The sequence below is a fragment of the Lonchura striata genome, chromosome 4, assembly GCF_050655825.1.
Source record: "Lonchura striata isolate lonStrDom1 chromosome 4, ASM5065582v1, whole genome shotgun sequence".
NCBI classification, from domain to species: Eukaryota; Metazoa; Chordata; class Aves; order Passeriformes; family Estrildidae; genus Lonchura; species Lonchura striata.
Window position 1 is genome coordinate 52,615,062 of NC_140706.1, and position 22,386 is coordinate 52,637,447.

Sequence of the window (22,386 nt, forward strand, 5' to 3'; positions counted from 1 at the left end):
ATATTGGGGAACATCAGAAATTAATGACCTCCCAGCAGCACTGCTGAACAAAGTTTGCCTTCTCCATACATCTTCAAAAACAATATAGGCTATAATAAAACTGGTTTCTCCTGTAATAAGAACAAACTTGAGAGCAACAGCAGTGGAACATAAAACACTGTAAGATAACTTAGGGATCATCATTGTAACAGTTTTTGTAATTCTTTATTACCTCTCCAAAGACTTTAGAAGAAGACAAAGCTTTCAGAAAGCAAATTGAAAACAATACCAAGGATAAATTAAATTTTGGATTTACTACTAGGCATAACCATGAAGCATTAACAATGTACAAAATTGCATTTAAAGTTATGAAGAACATGACCAATCGCCAGTGTTTTTTAAAGAAATTAGGCAATAATTTTATTCTAAGTGAATGTTCCAGAGGGTAAATGACTTCTGCAGTGCAATAAATGGTACAGTAAATTGAGGAGTATATTTTAAAAGTAGGAGCAATTTTCCTTCCATAACCTTCACTTGAAAGAACATTATTGCTATTTGATTAAATAGACTAAATGAAAAATAAATTAGAAGGCATTTTATGGGGTTTAAATACACTTAATATCACAGTAAGATACATGGATTTAAATGGCAACTTTCTAAATGATACCACACTGAAAGCATAGAATATACAGAACAATTTATAGAAATAATCAAGCATCTTGACAGGACAGTTACTACTGTTACTTAGAGGACTCCTGAAAAATATAAAATATCTATTCTCTCTCTGTTTATGTAACTTACTACTCAAAATTCTGCTTCATAAAAAATCAAGATTTTGCCAAGTTACTGCTCCCCTGCTAAAAAAGATGTGTCAAAATCAGATACCTTCAGGACATACAGCCTGCACAATCTGTGTATGGTGGGGGGAGGGGGGGGGGGCGGCGGGGAGACTGTTAAATAGATTTTGCATGGCAGTCTGATGCATTTCCCAACCAGGACAAACTACATGCTACTGATATGTCCAAAAGTTGCTGAGCACTGTTTTCTTCTTAATACTAGGAGAAAGATTGAGTTCTCAGAAAAAAAAATGAAAGGAGTTTTTGCTGTTACAAGATGTTCTACAGCACAAAAATAAGCACAAAATAATCACTGAAATAGGTTTCATATTAAAATAGCACAATAGAAGAACTTGTAATATTTTTTTTTTGGCCAGGATTTAGTGGGGATATCAAAACTAAAGCCTTGTGAAGAACAATGCTTTTTATGTTTACCAAACTTGTAGGTAACTTGTTTCCATTGACTTAGTTTATTTTCATAATGTAGTTAATAACCTTATAAAAAAATGGCAAAAAAATATGTGTCTCTCCACTAAGCCTACCCTAAAAGGAAAGTGATGCCCTATACAGAAAGAGAAAAAAATCATTGTGGAGAGGAAGGGGAAGCACTGCCACTGTACAGTATTTTTTTTCCATCAGCCTGTACTGAGGCCCTGAGGATTTCCTGAGCTGTTACAAGCCTGTAAGTTGACTATGGAACAGTTGTGGAGGTTGATGGCAAAGCCAGAAACCATCAGGTGAAGAAGTGTGTGACCAGGCACAGTTTGCCTTTGCATGTGTGAATATGGAGTTCAGTGTCATGGTGTTTTGCTTTTTCACATAACACTCACTGCTTTTCTTTACAAATGGGCACTGATAAGTATTCTGCTCCTTATTTATATTCTGGCAGTTCGATACTCCCTCTTTGCTTCTGTTTATGAATTTTCTTGGCTGAAAGTTCTCATATGATGTTTTGAGAAGTGGCATAAATGTGAATATTTATTGCCCAAGCTACACACAGCGAAAAGACATATGCAGAACCATGTTCAGAAATGCTCACTGCTGATGAAAAGGCTGTAGGCTGTGACTACTCCTAGGATTTTTCCTTGATGGTGCTATCAGTGTTTTGCTGTCACCCATGAGGATATTCAGCCTACTTTTGGCACAATCCAAATTATGCAAAAAGGTGCAGATATTCACCCTTTTATTCAAACTGAAGGTTACCCTTGACATACTGAATGCTTTCTCAGTATTTGAGTACCAAAGAAAAATTTCACAGCTATAAAAACAGATATTAAAACCAATAAATAATCCAACAGTGCAATATGCTCAGCCTAAATTTAAGGGAAAAGCACAGGCCTGCTGCTTTCTCTCTTCCTGCTTTTCCCCGTTATTTTAAAATCACTGAGTAATGCACTGTCAAAAGAAGTGCAACACCTGCTGAAAGGCAGAGGATGACCAGGACAAAGAACTAACCCTGGAATGGTTTTTGTAGGGCTTTGCCACCTGGGTGTTATCACTCTGTCACCAGTAAGAAAAATTTGTCACACACAGGCTGTGCTCTAGGACTTTGAGAATGCTTTGCTGCAAAGTCAAATAGTACCTTTGGAGAAAGGAACAAGAGCAGAAAGTGAGCAAAACTTTATCACCAATTTTTTTAGCCTAAAATCTTCTGAGATTCACAACAGGCTGACTGAATCTAACAGGAATCTATTCCAGGCCTTTTGAGCTAAGAGCCCAGATGTTTCTGTGGTACAAAAACAAGTAAAATCTGTAATAATTTTAAGACTTCCCCAGAATCCCAGTTCAGAAGAGTGTGCTACTTCTAAGTTTCAAAGCTCAAGCTGACTCTCAAATCTACACTGGGCTAACTGAACTGGTTTCAAATTTCACTGGTAGAGCTTTTATATGAATATATTCCTTGCAAATCAAAAATTCCTCCAAGTATTTCAGAGTTCAGACACGATCTGTGCTTTGCATATTTATCTTAAACACGGCTTCAAAACTGTCACAATACTTTCCAAGCTATGCATATAATTCATACATATGTCAGGAAGAAGATGAATTATCAAGCTTACATTTGTGAAGTATAAACATAAAGCTTTTCTAAGATATGTGCACTTTTTAATTGCTAATTGCTTTTTAAAATTTCAAGGGAGAAATTTAGGACCAAATCAGGCAGGCCTGAATATAAATAGTTCCTCGCACGTGAATGTAACAAGCTGTCCCGTGTCCTACAGAACCTCTGTGGTCTGCTGTGCTTTCCTTATACTGAGACAGTTTGCAGTGGCAGATGTCGAATCCTTGCTGTCCAAATTCATCTGACATAGTGAGTAAAGGATGCAATCTGAGAGGGAAAAAACCTAAACCAACTTTCTAAGGGAGTTTTGTAATAGACAAATTATTGCTGGCTTGTTTGGTTGGTTTGTTATTTGTGCTCCTTGCTCGTCTATGCACTATGCCTCTTTCTCCAATAAATCTCTCTTCAGGATTAACTTTTGTCTATGATTCATAACAGCGATTAGTTAAGAAATTATGGCCAAATGGAGTGGCACTTGCAGAAAAATGATGTAATTTATTTATTGAAATCAATAAGTAATATTTTGAAACTGTCAAATGATTTTAAGTGATGGTCTTATTTTGTTATGCTCAACTTTGTCATTTCTCTCTTCTCCTTCTTGTTTTTCATCCCAACTACTGCATTTTCCCTTGAAAAATGCTAAAAAAAAAATAAAGGCAGATGGCCCAATCATAGGCCAAGGCAGTTAAATAGTACAGATCATGATAGCTTTTTTCTGACCAGGGATGTTTGGTACTATGATGAATGCATATATTGGCTACCAACGTAAAAGGTAAAAAAAAGAAAAAAGAAAAAAAAAGCTTCTTTCTGCCCTTTCCCCAGAATAAGGGCAAAACCTCTTCTCCTCAACACAACCAAGCAGAAAACACCAAAACAAAATAAACTAGCAATAACAAAAAAAGCTAAACCCTTCCTCCTTCCAGATCAAAATCATTACAGAAATCCTACAACCTGCTCAACCTGCTGAAGATATGTGAATAGCACAGCTGGTTTATTTCTTAAAACACAAGAAAAGAAACAATTTTTTTCATTATTTTATATCAGGTTCTTGAAGCCAAAAATGTGCATGTATTCCTATTCTAAGTGGCAATAATTGACTATGCTACCAGAATGATACTTTCCTCTTAGTTCTCTGAATAGACTTGAAGAAATGCCCTTCTTGATAAAAATCTTCACCTCAAATGTAGATCCATGAAAATGGCAAAATTAAATATTTAAAAATTCTCCAGAAACTGGGACATGGTCTATCAGGTATTTATCAAAATAAGTTATTTAGAGGCACAAATGCAGTCACAAATATGATTCTGTGCTACAATAGTAGCAAGTGGACTGAGTTACATCAGAGGGGAAAGTCTCAATTTCCCTTGGCCTAGAAATTGGTAGAAATAAGCAACAAAGTTGCTGCATAGAAATGCCATTTGCTTTGTCATTCAATAGCTATCTATTTTGAAAACAAAACGCTATTAAAAGATCACTTACACTTCAGCTTGATTGATGATTTGTCACTTTTGCTACCCTTTTACTGAGCAGCAGACCAATAAAGAGTGACTTTGAGTGACAGTAAACCCAGAATTTAAAGTAAATTAGAGGAAAATAATCTGTATACATAAGAGTCAAAACAAAGACCACAGTTTGATTCTTCTTCTCCTCTTCTACTGCAAAACTGGGATGTAATTAAATTTTGTAATGACAGCTCTGAACTCAACCATCTGCCTTTTTCCTCCCTCCCTCATTTTTCTTACATTTCCATGTAGACTATGACACTCATGTTCCTAGGAGTGAAGCAAAGATTAGATTTACTGAGCAGTGGCTCTCCCCAAAGGAACAGTGTCTGAAAATGGGGGACCTACAAGGGGGGGACCTGCTTAGAGCAACCTGACCAACACACTGCAATGGTGTAGGTTTAAAAAAAGCACTTGTATGCGTATAGGTAAGAAAATATTGGGTAGCCTCAGGAGGGTCCAAGTGTCTTTCTAAATCAAAGTGCCTTTGGACCAGTGGGTCCAGCCTGGCTCTTCATACTTCAGAAAAATTGTTGAAGGCTGACAAATTTTTAACAGGCAACGTCAAATGGGAGCCTAAAAAACCAGGAAAGCATGACATTAAAAGGAGCATCAATCTGTTTCGCTAATCTAAAGGAACATGAAGGAGCGACTTGATTACAGTCTTTAAGAAATACCTGAAGCAGAAAAATTTGATAATGGAAGAATCACAAATGAATGGCCAAAACCTGCATTAAGATTAATACAGTCTGAAAATAAGGAGGTTATTTTTAACACTGGAGGCAATGAACCACTGAAGCACCTTATCATGGGTTGACATCAGCTCTGCAGCACTAGAAACATGAACGTTAAGCTTGTTGCTTTCCAAAAAGCACAGATCTTTAGTTAAGAGATAGCTTCTTGAGCAAAGGTCCCTGGTTAGATGGAAATAATGACTTCTTGCAAACTCCTGGACTGAATCTAGAGAAATGATTGGTGGGAAAAACAGGGGGAAAAACAACAGAAGTGAATTGGTCTTGAGGACTTTACAGTTCATCACACTGAAATCTCAAAGAGAACAAATGACAAGAAGGTAAGATAAATTCAATTTTCAGCAAGAAATATATAAAAAAGAAACCCCTGTTATAGCGTCCACTTCCTAATAGTTTTATTTGAATTTATTTCTAGTTTCAGTGCCATCCCCTGAATGGTTTCTCTTCAGAAAAAAACAAAGATAACGGTAGCTTAATTAAATTCTATGAAGTAAAAAAATTTGAATTGACAAAAAAGACCTAAACCAACATGTGTTGTCAAGGCAACACAGGACAAGAATTGTCTTTAATATCTGACAATAATGACAGCTAATATGACAATATTAGCCATCATTTGTACAGAATACTGATGCATCTCTCTGCAATTTTAATCTGTAATGAGAAGCAAAAGTCATGTCTATAAGCAAAGATAAAATTTCATGTTTAAGAAATGAGATTTAATTTTTAGTTTGATTTTTACTTATGCAAATCAAGTAATACTCAATATAATCCCTGGATGTTGGTGTCAGATGCAACACAACACTGGTAAGGAAGCGTTATCTCTAAGGGCCCAAATTAATTTTTAGCAGCTTAGGGTTTGATAAACGTTGGAAGTTAAGCAAAAACAGAGTACCCGCCAGCAAAGTCAGTCAGATAGATTATTACAACATTAATAACTCCATCTTTGTCATGTAATTAGAAAGCAAAATGCAGAAAGGTATTTGAAAAAATATACCTTCATGAGCAATTCAGCTTTTAAAAGAAAGAACTTTACACAACACAAAAAGTAGGAGAGGTATTATTCTAGCTTGTTCAAGCACTCAAGTAAGCCAGAAATAAATTCAAAGGTACCTAACAAATAGAACTACAGACATTTCAGTGTTTGTAGTTCCACAGTTTGGAAAATAAGATTTAACTCAGACGATTACAACTGGGGACTGGGGTGATCAGGGAAAATAAATAAAAGGACAAAATTGGTGTTTAGGGCACAAGGTTTACATCAGAATCCTGGAGCATTCACTCTTTTTTTTTCTTGCTGTAAGACTTACCAGTAGTGCTGGACAGCAAATGCTTCTGCGTTTATTAATTGTTTACTGCTAAAACACCTAACTAGAGTAAGTACAACTCTGCAGCTATGAAGTTGTCAGAAAACTGTTTTTCCTCTCTCCCGCTTTCCTCTTCACTTTAGAAGGAGAGAATGATTGACAAAGAAACTGATATTAATCTCTCTCTAGCACTACACTCTTCCAGTTGGTTTGGAACATAAGAAAAGTATTGGAGGAATTCAGGAACAGTTGAATAGAAGAATTCCCTATATTACTAAACAGATTAATCTGTATCCAAATGTTCTTAAAATCCCCGAAACAACAGCTACTTCTTAAGAGACTAGAGTTTAAAAGTAGTACGCTACAAATTTTCTACTGCAGTTTTTGGTACTTTATGACTGTAATTAGTTTACACAGATGATTTTTAGAGAAACTACTTGGAGCTTCCATACTACTTCATTAGAACATCAAGATTCACTGACTCCCCTTCTATCACAAAGATGATTCCCACCACATGTCAAGGAAGTCTGCAAGACATCTGTTCTGAGAGATCAGTTGGAAGGGAAGAGGATTCCTTAAGGATCACAGCATATTTGCCCCGCACCTTTTACTTCTCATCCACAAAGTAAGGCCCCCAATTAGAAAAATAGCTAACTTTACAACCCTGTGGTGGATTTCACCATGGCTGGCTGGCAGTGCCCATTCCGGCACTCTCACACCCCCTACTCAACAGGAGGACAAAGTGGGATGGAAAAGTTTGGGGGTTGAGATAGACAGGAAGGTGATTTATCAGCTATCATCACAGGTAGAAAAAGCATGGCTTGGGGAAGATTAATTTAATTTATTGTTAATTAAATCTAGATTAGAATGGTGAGAGAGAAAGACAAAACAAACCCACAATATGCCTTCACCCGATTCATGACCTACAGGCAAACACCAAAGAAAGCACAGTCTCTGCATGTCAGACAAAGCCATAGGTCTGTGGTTGTTTGGATGTGACACTTAGACAAGCACCAAGTATCCCATCTCAGCTAAGTGACAAAATCCAAAGCTATTAGCATAATCACAACAGTTTTGCTCTTCAGCTTTTGTAAAATGGTTGCATATCTCTGCATTGCAAACAAGAAAGAACAAAATTTCTCTCCTGAGCAAACTGGTGAGGAGTCAAAGCCCTGGAAACAAGAGACTCCTGAACAGACAAAAAATAGGAAACATTCCATCCTGTTGGTTGAGCATTTGTGAACAGTGGTTACCAGCACTGGTGCAGTGAGCTGAAAGATTTGTCCATACAGCCAAAGGGCTTGAAGTCTATTTCTACCTGAAAAAGTTCTAGATACAGGTATACAGGTTTGGGAACAAACAAACTAAAAATTAATAAAATGTGGACAACAGCCTTGCATATATAGTACAGTGTGAAAAAAAAGTTTGGAAAACTAGACTGCATTACAGAACATAACTACAGTGAGACATTAAAGGAGAAAAAACATATGAAAGTCAACTTGAGAGAGATGATTCATTTCTATGAGGTAAACTGAACATCTAAAATTGATACATTTATAATTAAAAGTCCAGAGGAATTAATCAATTAGATTTCTAGCCCGGTCATTAGTTCTCCATGATTTTCTTATTGGATCTGATTGCCAGTGCTATCTATGTAAGGGACCTTCATTACTCTTGTTGTAATAAAGTGGTGTGAAGATTTACTGCCCTTCCCATGCTAATGAAGATTAAAAGATCAAAATAAACCTGAAGTTGAAAGTTTAAAGCATGAAAACTTATAAAAGAGTAACATCACGATACATAAAAGAAAATTATTTACATGAACTATATTTTTTAAAGCCAGGCACCCTACAAGACCAGCACTAATCAACCAAGCACATCTGCCTACAGTAGCACCAATATTTCACTGTTCACAACTGTGTTTTATGTGAGACAAAATAAGGAAAAAATTAAAATAGAACTGCCTATACAAGGCCCAAGATCTTTTTTGCATATCCACGTCTTTGGAATAAGATCAGTCTGTTTAGCCTATAATTAGTACATCTGTATGTCCTAAGACCTCACTTTTCACTCCAAAGTAGATCCATGTGGCTTTCCGAATTGATCCCTAATTTTTCAACTTGATGCCAACTTACAGCTCAATTTCTGATCCTTCTTCCTTTGTGTAACTATGAAGTACATTTACATATATTTTTGCACAAGACATGATAAGTAGAGAGCAGTTGTTAGTACTTCCATCTAATAGTGAGCTTTACTGTCTTGGAAATACTTTGCAGAGAAAATTAGACGACAAAAAATAATCGAAAAGAAGTATACATTAAAAAAAATGCCTCTTTTTTTTCAGAATTACATATGCAAGCATAAGTGCCAGCAAAAACAGATCAGACAATTGCATGGAAGCACACCCAGGCCTCCAAATGATACAGAAATGGCTGTTGCAGGAAGGTGAGAGGACAAATCAAAGCACTAATCTATTCTCTTCCTAATGACCTGCCACTACCACAACTGCCAGCAAATAATCCTCTGGGACAGTCATGTTGTTGTGCCTAATAAATTGTCTAAATTGTTTTTGCTTCTTTTAGCATTACTAAATTACATTTGAACATGTTTGAACACTCAAATGTCAGCTCTGAAACCTCACAGTACACATAAAACTTCCAAGAAAAACTAAAGCCATACAAAACAACAGCTCTGATGTGAAGATGAGAGTAAGCAAAACACAGTAGAAGGAAGTGAGAATACTTTTCTTTTTCCACTTTCCATCAAGATACAGAGGAAAGACATCTTCAAAAATCATTCTTTGCTAGTCATGCATGAATGAGTACCTGAGCATGATACAACAAACTCTTCTGCAATTTAAGAACTATGAGGAAGGAAAACTCATTGTATACCCAGCTCAAGCCTCTACTGCCTCCAGCACCAACCATGAAATACAATTATTGATGTTTCCTGCCAATAGAATAAAACAAGTCATAATTAATATTACTTTATAGTCTGTAATAATATGTGTAGAGGAAAAAAGAAAAAAAATATCAGCTCTCTCAGTCATTTATCCCTCAACTAAAATTTTATTTTTGCACTTGTTTTCATAAAAACTATTTTTCTTGCAATGACCCAAGCATTGCTAATGTGTAGTCTTGCTTTTATACTTGCTAATATAACAAATGGCTATAAAAATAGCCAAAACTATGCACAGTACCAACCCTGAGATTCAGATGATCATATATCATAATGGTAAATACATTTTCAATTTATTGACATTTTCTCTTTTGGATCCAGTGATCTAGCCTTTCCACTGCAACTCTGATTATTGCTTTTATTCCTTGGAGTGTTTTAAGTAAAAGCAACTAAGGCCAGGTCCAGTTCTAATGAAATGAAGGAAAGCTTTGCCATCAGCCTTAATATAATCATGAAGCAGTGGTTACTGAATAAAAGCTGTGTACCTTTTTATCCTCTGCATATTATTCAGGCTTCATAGCATGCCCAACACTTTTAGATTTCTGCTGATTTCCTAATGTATTTCTAGTTTTCTGCAAACCTGTATGGTCTTGCTGTAATGACCACGATCTACTTTACTTTTAACTTGCTTTTTTACTGTGTAATGCACCTCTATTGTGCAAGTTATCTTGTAACAGAGCACGCTAGGGAGAAATTTTTTATTTCTTTGTCCTGCTTCTGTACACTGGGCCATGGTGAGGCTTCTGGGAAGAGCCAGGATTTCCTTGAGGCTGAGATACAATAAAAGTAAAGAGAGGGAAGGAAGAAGGAGCACTGGGAAGGGAAGCTTAGGGAAAGGATGCAAATCTGGATAGCAGAAGTGGCTGAGGGAAATGAGAGGCAGTCAGGCCTTGGAGGTGATGGAAAAAAAACCTTTCTCTGGAGGGGAACACAAACACTGTTCTCTGGGGAGAAACAGAATCACTAGGGAGAAAAATAAGCTTGAAAGAAAGGCTGTGGTTGTACCAGAGAAGGAAGGGAAAGACTACAAGTGGGGAGAAGTCAGGTAGAGTAAAATTTGCAAACTTTTGCTATCAGTTTCTTTTTATATGAATCCTATTTTGAGGGGTTTTTTTCTGACTTCAAAATATTAATTGCTATAATTTATATTCAAAATTAGTCTGGCTTTTGGATTTAAATTTATTTTTGTCTTTTGGGAGAATTTGCTACAGAGGAGAGTTTAGGCAAATCCACACAGAAGATAGAGATGACTCAGTCTCATCACACCTACAGAATGGCAAATATTTGTAAGACTTGTCTATCACAAAATATGAACCCATGAGCTCTCATTTGAAGACTGAGAAGCTTTATTTCCCACATAAAAACTTGCACTGCTGCTTGCACCTTGTCTTTCATGGATACCACAACTCTGCCAGGAAGCCTCCTAAAGTCACAATTCTTGCATGTAAAAAGTGCAATCATGCTTGCAAAATTTATTATGTATGCTCACTGGAGAGCTCCTTCTCTAAAAAGGCATTTGTGTACAGTAAGTTTTAATTTCTAGGACACTTCCCCTATTATGCTCAGTTCTAGTCTCCATGATGACTTATTGTTATTATGTAGAACTCCCTGGATCTTTCCTGCAGGCAGTGCTTGATCTCTCTCATAATTTCAGCAGTAGTAGCAGCTTATTTTGCATAATTAAAAAATCGTTCTAGTTTATCAAGCACTTGGATGAAATTTGTGTTTATAGAGAAGTGTTCTCTAGAACTTTATTTTTGCTTCAAGAAATTCAGTCTGAAATATTTGGTAAATATTCTTCACTATTTGGTGAATGTACCAGTACACAAAATATATCAAATAGTTCTTTGGCAAGTACAGTTTATTTTTCTCTGCTAAATAATGGAATAGCTTTTCAATAAAAGGAGAGGATATGTATAAACAAATGCAGTACTACTTTAGATGTGATCTGTTTTATAATTTCTCTGAAAGACTAATTATTGCATCATTTAGATGCTGGTTACATCCATCCATCCATTTTTCAGTCAGATCCACGGCAGTTTTTGAAGGAAGTTTTGGCTTTTTACCTCTGGAAAGGAAATTCAAAGGATGCTGCAGAGTTCCCAGTTCAGATACCCACTGCCCATCTAATCCCCTTACAGTCAACCTGCTAAGCAATTTGAAAACACCTGCTGGAAAAGGAATAAAAATGCAAGCACCAGTCTGTGAAAAGACTAAGTAGGGAAGACATCTCAGTAGTAGAGACTGATCACTGTATTGATACACTTGTAAGAGAATCTGAGGAAAAACATTACAAGAAGGGACAGATTCCTGAAGGCTCTGGACTCAGATGTAGGAGATGGCTCTGCTTCCCTACAGTTTCTGCCAACTAAACCCCAGTGGGTAATATCACTTGCATGCACAGCTTTTGCAGAAGGAACTGATGAAATCTCTGATAATTCAAATATTAATCTAATCAAAAATTCCATTAACAAAGGATGTTAGAGTGGTGGTGTATTACAGATTAATCAGAATTCATTACAATTCTCTCCTGTGGTGCTCATGATTCATTGGTCTTTCAGTAGAAAACTAAGGGAATCTATAGCAGCTTACAGGAATTGTCTAAAAAAAAAATTTATTAGCTCTTTCTCATGCTGCAAAATACCGGCAAAAAGTATTCCATCTTACAAGGGAAATACCATACTAAAAAATAAGCATGTTTATAGCACCTATGAGGGTGTCCACATGCACACAGAAAAATTGGGTATTTTAATCACTGACCTCTCTCAAAAGTTAAGAGTTCATTCAATATCCCCAGTAATCTCACAAAAACCATAATCATACCAGAAATCAGCAGGAAGAAAGGAGGCAGTAGGAAAACTGATATGTTCAAGTTTTGTTTCCCCAGTGTTTAGTTAAATAGCGGAGGGAAATAAACATTGAATATATGTTTTGCATATGGGGTGGAGATGTTAAATTCGCATATGGGGTGGAGATGTTAAATTCTTTCTTTTCTGAGGAAATGCATATTTTATTACAGTGGCATGCTTTTAATAGTTGGAGGCATTTAACTTGAGTTGCAACCCACACAATTGCCTGCAATCTAATTTACAGTCCTTCAAGGCACAAGTTCTTCGCACAAGAATAGGCAAAAAATGCCCTACAGAATGCCATGATTTTGTCATTGTTTTTCACTTTTCTGCTTCAGAAAGTGTCAGCTGTGCAACAAAACTAGATATTTTGTGGCTGATTATAGAGGCTGTGGTATGTTCAGGTACTGCTCCAGAGTACTGGTGACAGTGACATGAATAAAGGTAATTTGATCTTCCCTGAAATGCATTACAGAAAAAAATAGGATAATAACATGACTCAACATTACATTCAATTTTCAACAACAAATACAGAAAAACTTATTTGTTACCTTTTCTGTTTTCTTCTCCATCCACAAATATTTACACTTTCAAATGTTACCTTCTGGTACTTGCAAAAATAGTAAATAGTGTATCAGACAAGAAAATGCACATTCTGTAGGCTTTACTGAAGCATGGTACAAAATTTAGGCAAGCACCTAAATTACTGATGTACAGGAGACATGGCAGGATAACTGTTCTTATCTTCCATGGACATACATCTGCCAGTTGCATGGAATGAGATAGAAATTACAGTTTTATAGGGCATGATCTGCAGCTACCACATCAAAGTTGAGGCAGTGCTGAAAATGTCACTGAATGAGAAAAGGCCAGATTTTCCAGTCAAAAGATACACAACATGCAGCATGTCCTGTCATATGAAATTCTTTCTTGCTCTCCTAGATACAATTCTTTTTGTGACATCAATTAACATAGATGCTGAGGAGTGAGGGAATTTACAGAGTCTAACGAGGTCTAGCAGAAGGACAGACCAGGATGGTAGGCTCTGTCTTTCCCAATCCTGAGTTCTTCAAATTTTTGAACCATTTCACTGTACTCAAACTTTTATGTGAATAAGAGAAGAAAACAACATAGGATATCCTAAGTAAACTGAGTTTGACCTTAAACAAAGAAGTAGCTGAAAATAACTTACATCAATCTTACATTTAAGAGACAGAACCATACCCAATTAATTTTAATTAAGTTATTCCATTAGCATTGATTTCCTTTGACACTGCAGACCATGACCTCCTCTGTGCTGTGGGTTAGCAGCAGGGCAGAGCTTCCTTCAAAACAACCTACCTCAAACTTCATTACATTGTTGCACTAATGGAGTGGAAAGGATAAAGAGAGCATCTTGCACCTCTTTCGCCAGTACTTCTGCCCTCAGAGAGGCTCTGCTAGTTCACAAGCTCGTATGTGCGCTAGAAAGACGCTGTTGTCTGCTACAATAACTTCTGCATAAACTTCTATCTTCTGCATAACTTATTTCTATCATAATATGGCAATAGGATGAACAAATCAGCAGATGATTCTTTGTTCTTGCCTTTCAGCTAATCTATTTGTCATAGTTTGACACTGGCACAATGCCAGTGCCCCCATGAAAATGCAATCTCTCAATTGAATACTGTGAAATGGAATCGAGAACAGAGCAAAGCAGGCCCAAGCTTAATAACAGAAAAAAAACTTTATTAAGCTACTACTACAAAAGAAAGAAAGCAAGGAAAAAGGAAAAAAAAAAAGCACAGAAAGATCAAAATGAAAACCTTGCAAAGCATTCCTCCTCCCACCACCCAACTCCAACAAACCACAGTGAGACACAATCTGTACCCCAATCAGGTTTCCACCCTCCAGACAATCAATACTCAGCCCATCGAGGGAGGCAGGAGTCTCTCCTGTGCCACAGACCCCCCAAGAAAACACAGCTCCACATGCTGTGTTTCCGTGTCACACATGGCACTGCCCGGAGAAAAGTTTGCCATAGTGACCCTTCTCCTTTCCATGCACAGTGCTCTCACCACTAATGCATGGATGGACAGACTGCTTTTAGGATTTTTCCTTTTAAGGATGCCCTGCCAAGAGGGGAGAAAACAACAGTTCAGTTTTTCATTTTTTGGGACCACAGACCCCCCATTTTCCCATTTTCCCCTGGGGCTGAGGGTCCAAGAACAGAGATCTTCTTCTCTTCTCCTTCTTTTGAGGACAGAGGGCACCACCACAACCCCCCTAACTTTTTCTCTGTTCACTCCACTTCTGTCTTTTCCCAGCTGAAGCAGGTCTCTTGACTCACTGGCATCCTCCCTAAATACAGTCTCTCTTGGAGGAAAAGATTGGTTCAGTTTGTGGCCAACACGGAAAAGTCCAGCCAAAAGCCAGTCCTTGTCTCCCTCCCATCTAGAATTCCTCCTTCTAACATCCCAGGTTCCAAGCTGTCCCTCTTCCTCTCTTTCAAACCGAGGAGGGGAAAGAAAAAATTCACAAAGCTTTAATTTCTCAAGGAAGGGTTAAAAGTATGAACTCCCCGGATGGCTTGATGCCCAGACTCTGGCGGCTCCCACGCACTGGGCACCTTTCAGTTCCTGCAGTTCCCCCCGCTCCTCCTCCTTCCCCACGGTGAAACTGCTGATGAAACTGCTGCTGTCTCTTTCTCTGTCCCTCTCGGGAGAGAAACTCTGGCGGGGGGTGGGGAGGAATGGAGACATCCTAGATTTCCTCCACCCTTCCATCTGCAGGGGCCAGCCCGGTTCCAGTCCCTCCACCCTTGGCCCCCCTCATTCAGGCCACAGGCCTTCCCCTCCCCACACAGCCACGGCCAGGCAGGGGAGAGGCTGCACTGCAGCTGACCGGAACCAAAGAGAGCGAGTTCTCCTGGGAATTCTGCTTTTAACCCCTCTGTGTTCTCAGAGGCGTGTCCACCTTCAATTGGTCCATATCCAAATTGACCTCTTCCTTCCGAGAAAATTATTTTTCCGTGTCAAACCACGACACTATTCTAACCCACAAAAGGCAATTCCTATTCCTCTGCTCTCCCATGTTCTTCTCCTTCCCAACCCAAACCTTCTCCCGCCATTGTCTGTATTTAATATTTTAAAACATTATGAAGATAGAATTTAAAAGAATACAAATATACTTCCCTTCTATTGACATCATGCAACAGATTCCCAGAGCAGGAAACAGTAGCTTTCACATTGTGCCCTTTAGGGAAATGAACGTTAATTTGCAGGGGAAAAAGCACATTCCTACCTCAAATATCTGTATCCAATTTACTGAGAAGACAGCCAAGATGTATTTAGAGAATAGACATTTTCCCCTTTTTTCTTTCAAATATAGTTACCCACAGCAGTGGCAGCTAATCCAGACACTAAAAGGGTCCATAGATTTTAATAAAATCTCATGGATGAAGACAGCATTTTCTAGTAACCAATGTCACATTTTATAGCTCAATCTAAGGGTAGCTCAAGTCTACCATGAGACATTGCTTTAGACCACTGTGGACATTCAGAGATAATTTATTTTGATCATTTGAATACTAGGCTTTAAATAACAACAAATGCAATTTTGAAGATCCTGCCTTCTTAAAAACACCATCCAACAGGTAAATTATAGGCAGAACTTAATATTAAAGCTCTAGAGACTCTTTAAAGGCATTTCTCCTATGAAATGAGCCAAAACCCCTTGAATTATCAGAGGTGTCAAATCTGCTTTCAGTAGAAACTCTCCACAGATCACTTCATTAAATCATTTGATCACTGGCTATTAAATAAAAAAGGAAATAATTTTGCAGGGGATCAGAGAGGGAAAAATAGCTATAATTAAGCATAGCAATTTAAAGTTGCACTCTTCACACACCATTACTTTCATTAAAAACCTACTAATATGCTAGCAAAGTCACATGCCAGAACTGGGGAATAAGGAAAAGAGGATACAGAGTTTGTCTGAAGAAGTTCAGCAAAGTTCATTTACTCACAATTAGCTGAATTCCTTGCTTAGCTTCATATGTGGGAATACTGAAAACAAAAATGTTTATCCAGTTGTACCAGTGGTCACCTCTCTGTATTTCTCCATCACTATTTAGTCTGGCATTACTGAATAAAGTGCAAAAAGAACTTTAGGACTTTGATTCATCTTCTGCTTGGGAAAAATAGTGCTCTAACCTAATTTCACAGAAGTTGATCTAATTTGAAATAATTCCTACTATTTGCACTTATATTAACAAATTGAAATGGAATTCATATATTTGTGGCACGACCTTGGTTTCCATTATACAGCTCTAGATCTCAGAGGGCAGTGGCAAAGCACCATTATGCCTCCTACATTCTCAGTAATAACTCGAGATAGAAAGGAGAATTCAGCTGTGTGCAAAAAGGGAAAAGAAAGGTGGCTGTCATGCAGAGAAATGATTACAAATTTGCTAAAATGAATAATTTACAATTACACAAAAATGCATTCAAATTAGGTTTTCCTTAAGTGAGTCTTAAAAATTATACAGAAACCACATTTTTAAAGTCTTAAATAAGAGTCTTTTGCCAGACTGGACAAGGCTAATGGCTTAAACCAGTAAGACAGTGACTGAGGCTTGGAAGCATCTCCCCAGTGGTTTTGGACAATTGTTTTCTTCTAGACTTGATTATGCACCCTGAAAGCTAAGTTTTGTTTATTTTTTCTTTGTGGAATGGCAAGTGTTACCATATATAAAAAAGAAGTCCTTGTATTACAGGCTGGTTGTGTTTTGCTTATGTCCATTACTGCAAAGCACAGGAGAACAAGGAAGATTCTACTAAATGGATGATGACAATTTCTGTCTTCACCAAACCTTTAATAGATAATTGAAAATAAAGCACAAGCTCTGTAACATCCTATTTTACACCACCATACTGCTATAGAAAACATCTTCACATATGTTGAGGGTATTTTTCAAGTATAAAGACAAAGTACAAGATAGTTTTAGGAATCATCTGTGCTGTAGCTATTCCCTATGCACATGCAAGGAAAACCTCTTCACTTTCTATCCCTAGAAGCAGGAAACCAATACTGACTAAATATACGATTCCCTATGTCAGAAATATTTCATAGGACTGCAGTCACATGGAGAGCTCAGTAACTCTCAGCATAATATGGAGATTTACTGAAATTATTTTTTTAAAAGCTAAGAAAGAGCTAATAAAAATGGCTTTTTTATAAGCTTAGATTTCCCTAGCAGCAGGAAGGCCTCTGCTGAGCACCCTATCCAGGGAGTGCTGAAGCTGTGATTCCTGAAACTGCTCTGAGCATAATTTTTCACAAGAGAGCTGACATAACAAGCTGCTATTTATGAAAACACAGTTACCAAAGCCCAGTCTCCTGGCCTCCTAGTCCCAATTGTGTTTCCACTGAGCAGGATACTTGCTTTTTTTTTTTTGCTGGGTCTGTTTTCTTCTAAATTGGTAAACAGAACTGGCTTTCCAAGTGAGTAAGTGATCAGTGGAGGTCATTCAGGGGCAGATGAAGCAGGCCAGGTTAGGACAGAGGGAAGGAGGAAGCTGAAACCTTTCTTGTACATTAAACATCATTTCACTCTCAGTACCTCCAGGCCTGACTGAGATAACTGAAAATCACTTCTTCAGCTAATAACCACCTCCTCGAATACACCTGAGGAATGAAGACTGCAAGACTTATTTGTTACCTGGCAGTTTCTGAATTTATCTAGACTTGCACAAAGCAACTGCCACCAAGTTTAGTTTCTTCACCATTTTACTGACTGTACAAGCATGTAACACACTGTTCTGGTCCATTCTGGAAGAGAACATTAAATCTAACTTTTTAACAAATTAACTGATAGATTTTTATGACAAAGCTCCAAAGCTTGAATACTAGAAATGCGGAACTCAAAAATTCTGACTTAGTGACTTTGCTGATAATCAAGTTATCATTTATTCCTTCTTAGATACTGCAAGAGGATAAAAAATTCAACAATTTATATTAGTGTTGTGCTCAGTTCAAAACAGTTTAAAATTCTTAACAGCAGGTCAATAACCAATCAAAAACCATGACTAAATAACCCATGTTGAGTTTTGGCAAAACTTTTTCTGTGAGTTTACTCATCTGCTTAAGGTCAATGTTGCAACTTCCATCAGCAATAGGCCTGGGAAGATGCTATTAGAGCTTCAAATTGCAACACAGATTCAATTTCACAGCTGCCGGCCAAAGGCACAGAGTTGTAATCTTATTTTTGCAGCTTTTTAACATTTTTCATGTTTTAAAAACTTCCTGGTGTGTGCCACCATCACACCTCTGCAAGATAATGCACATACCTGGATAGTCTAGCGAATCACTCCCCTTTGTCCTGGTCTGCTTGACATCCATCAGAGACAAAGAGGACATGTGTAATGCTCTGGCCTTATTTAATTATTTCTCACTTTTAGTTCATAGTTGCTATTTAGTTTGTTGAGACAGACAGATGACAAGCCAAAGAGATCAAAATTTTAGTGCCTCCCACCATGGCATCATATTTATAGATCAAACAGTGTTTGGGGCAGAAAAATGAAATTAAGGTTGTGATGTGAGAAGGATGAGATTGAAACTTCCTGACCTCTGATCCTTTAAGCTGAAGAGTGATATGTCCTCTAAATTTCAAGCCAAGGAACATAAAAGGAAATATGTCCTGCCACCTTGGTCTAATCATGCACAGTTAGGTGTTCCTAGCCATCAGCATTTTAGCATACTTGACTAGTGATGTATGAAGTAGGCCACCCCTGGAAATTGGTTTTCTTGCCCTGTGTCCGGGACCGGTGTAACCACAGGCCATAAATACTTAGGTTGTTCAATATCCTCTTACTTGTATTTTTTTAGAATGATTTATTCAGGTAACCAGGTTAAAACTGCAGCAGTAATTCAGATTGGGGATTGAAAAGCTGTCTGGCTTCAAGGCACTTGGGAGTTATTACCCATTTAGACTACAGGCAGAACAAGCCCTGAAGCCCGATTTGCTGACATTTGTCCAAAAAGGTTTCAGCACTGCTGTGTTAATCGACTGGCCTTGATCTGGGAAGGGGACAGAGCACAGATTTACTCCCCTATTTCACCATAATCTCAATTCCTACTTCCATGCTTTTTTGGACTACTTCAAAACTGTCACCAGAAATAATTATTGATGCTGAAATGAAATGCTCCTGTTCATTCTGTTACCCAAAATGTTCCAAGAATTGTGGTTCACAGAAATAAGACATGAACTACAAAGTACAGTAAAATAAAATGTCTAAGATAACAATCCTGTTTTCAGACTGCAAAGTGTTGGCCACAAGTTGACCAAAGAAAGCACAAAAGACGCTGCAATAAAAGGGAGAATGCTTGCTTCAAGCTTTCCTCAAGACAGTCCATCCTCATTTCTAGGCATATCACATCTAGAATGCAATTGCTCTGAAATTTTTATAATTTTCAGACTATATTCCAAAAAAGTTACTTGCCTGTCTTCCTGACAGAATCCTGTCACCACAGAGCCAATTTTGAAAGCAGAATTACTCACAAAATTCATGGCAACACATTAATATTACATCCCCACATTTCACCTACTAGACTGAGACCTCTCCATGAGGCCACTTAAAAAATGAATAAAAATATATCTTCTTTTCTAAACAGAAAGACATTTTTGATTTCTCACACCTGGAAAATAATACTACTAGCTGTGTTGGGACAACAGCCACAGGAATGGCATATTTAAGGGAGCTGAAACGTCAAAGGACACCAAGATTTATTATCCAGCATTAGCTGCTTTCATTGCTGCTTTAAAATTGGATGAACAACAGCCTTTCCTGCCATGGATAAAACAGCAGCAACCCAGATGTAGTCAAATTATTTTATAAATATGGGCCAACCAGCTTTGTCCATAGTTCTTATTCTCAACTCAACATGGTTGATAAAAAACACTCAGTGTTTTTACCACTCAACAGTAATAAAAAAAACTCTCCTAAGCAACCTGTTAATGCAAGGGTGGAAAAATTTGCAAAAAACAGTCAAAGAGGTTAATTTACCTGGGAGCAAAAGCTAGCCTGACATAGAAAGGTATGTTGAGAGACCCTTTACATCCACTTGCCTGGATGCTGGGATGGGCATCTGGACAAGCACTTTGTATCATTTCTCCTTACATCACCATTTCCATATTGCTGACAGATGCAATCAGCATTTTCCCAAAGAGCAGATCATCTTTCAACACCATGGACACCATAGTCCGCACACAAGTTGTGCAAAACTGAAACAAATGGGGTCATAATCCACTTTATTTTGTAAAAATTTTACTCCTACATCAGTTTACTTCCCTGATACAGAGCTGGCTAAGTGTACAAATTGCAACAGAGGAGGGCAAAGATGAGTCCATCAGAAATCGATTTCTGAAATATCCTGCTTAACAGACATGAGATAGGATATTTCTGTCAATTTCTAAATCTGGTGACTGACATCTCCATTTTAGCACCGTTTACAGAAAGGCACCTGGGATTATTATTTCCTCCTCCTTGTAGTTCGCTTAATTTACTTAGCACCATATCTCGAACCATAATTGCAGGGCTTATCTGCAAGTATCCTAGCACTACGCTCTGTTTGAAGTGCAGATCAGTAGGTTTTTCCAAAGATTACATTTTTCTCCCTTCATTCTGAATGCATCTCATCAAATAAGGTATTTTAAGTCTCTTTAATCAGATATTGGTCAAAGGTCTTTAATGCTGGTATGTAGGAACTAAGAAGCTGAACTTCTGAGAACTGCCTACAATGGAACAGTTAGCTTTAAAAAAACAAATTCAAATAATGGTGATGGGACAGAACTCAGTGAACAATATTAACCAGTACCAGGCAGTTCCTAGAAGTTCTGTTGATCTTCATCTTCAAAATTTTTAGTATCGGCATGCTCTTTGCATAGTGGTAGTAACAAAACTAGTGCAAAGAAGGGGAAAAAACAAATGCAACCACTCCTGTCACCTGAAGGATGCAAGATGCAGAGGGACAGGGCAATAAAGCATGTTGTGGTGCCAGGGCAGCAGGAGAAAACCACATACTCAGTGAAGGGCATGCAGGAGCGCACAAAAATTCAATCTGGGCAAAGCACTAAGAGAAGCCCTGAGTGGGACCAGAGCTCATCAAGTTCTGCCCAAAAACCTGGGTAAACTTCTCAATACCTACAAATGCAAAAATACCAGCTTGAGGTTGAATGCCTTCTCCTCATGCCAGAGGCAGCAAATATAAACATCATTTACAAATCTCCTGCAAACATACAGGCTTTTGTGCTAGACCCAATAGGGCTTCAATTCATGTTGTGAGGAACACTTGGGCTGGGTAGTGTTAAAGAAGCTAGAAAGTCTGTTTATGTGGACAAAAAATATTAAACAGTGCATTAAAACAAAAACATCACCAATTATTTAGAAAGTGTTTTCAATCAGTGGGATCTAGAATCAAAATGAAACAAAACAAAAATACTACCATCTACCCCATTACCAATCTCACTAACTGGAAAAGAAGGCTTGAAGTGCTTTCCAACAGATGATTGATTGCCAAGTTTGCTTTTGAAGGAAATTCAGAAGTATTGTAGGGTCTTCAAGTGTTTGGCATGAAAATGCCTAAAGAGTCCTGAACTAACATAGATCATTTCTGTCAGCAGCCAAATTCAAAATTTCTTAGTTCCTCTCTGTCTTCAAGTTGTACCTTTCATCCTTTATGCTTATATGCACATGCAGAGTTTGCATGTTTGAACCAGAATGGTCATTATACAAACAGCTTATGCATTATAAACAAAGGTATTTTGCTCCATTGTGCTGGGAGGAAAAAGCAGCTAGAAATGTACACGTTAGTAAGAGATTAGTTTTACACTGAGCTGCAGGAGCTGGGAACTAAAAAGAAAAAGAAACAGTCAGCACATGCATTGTCTTCTGATCTGAAAACCCACAGCTAAGATTTCCACCCACTGTATACTTGGCAGGGATATAAATGTGTTTTATTCACATATATGTGTACAGAATATATATCTCTTATGTCTTAAGACTAAGAAATTTCACAGAAAATAAGCCTCTTGCATTTCAAGTGGTCTCCAGAGTTCAGAGCGCTTTTCAGCTCTGTAAGTCTGGTCATGTTCAATAGCAACTTCCAT

At 37.7% G+C, this 22,386-nt stretch overlaps 1 protein-coding gene across 5 annotated transcripts in view; it reads right to left on the reverse strand.

Annotated features, from left to right (window-relative positions):
* Positions 1 to 22,386, reverse strand: part of GRID2 (glutamate ionotropic receptor delta type subunit 2) — a 679,709-nt gene that overhangs the window by 494,162 nt on the left and 163,161 nt on the right. The window lies entirely within an intron of this gene.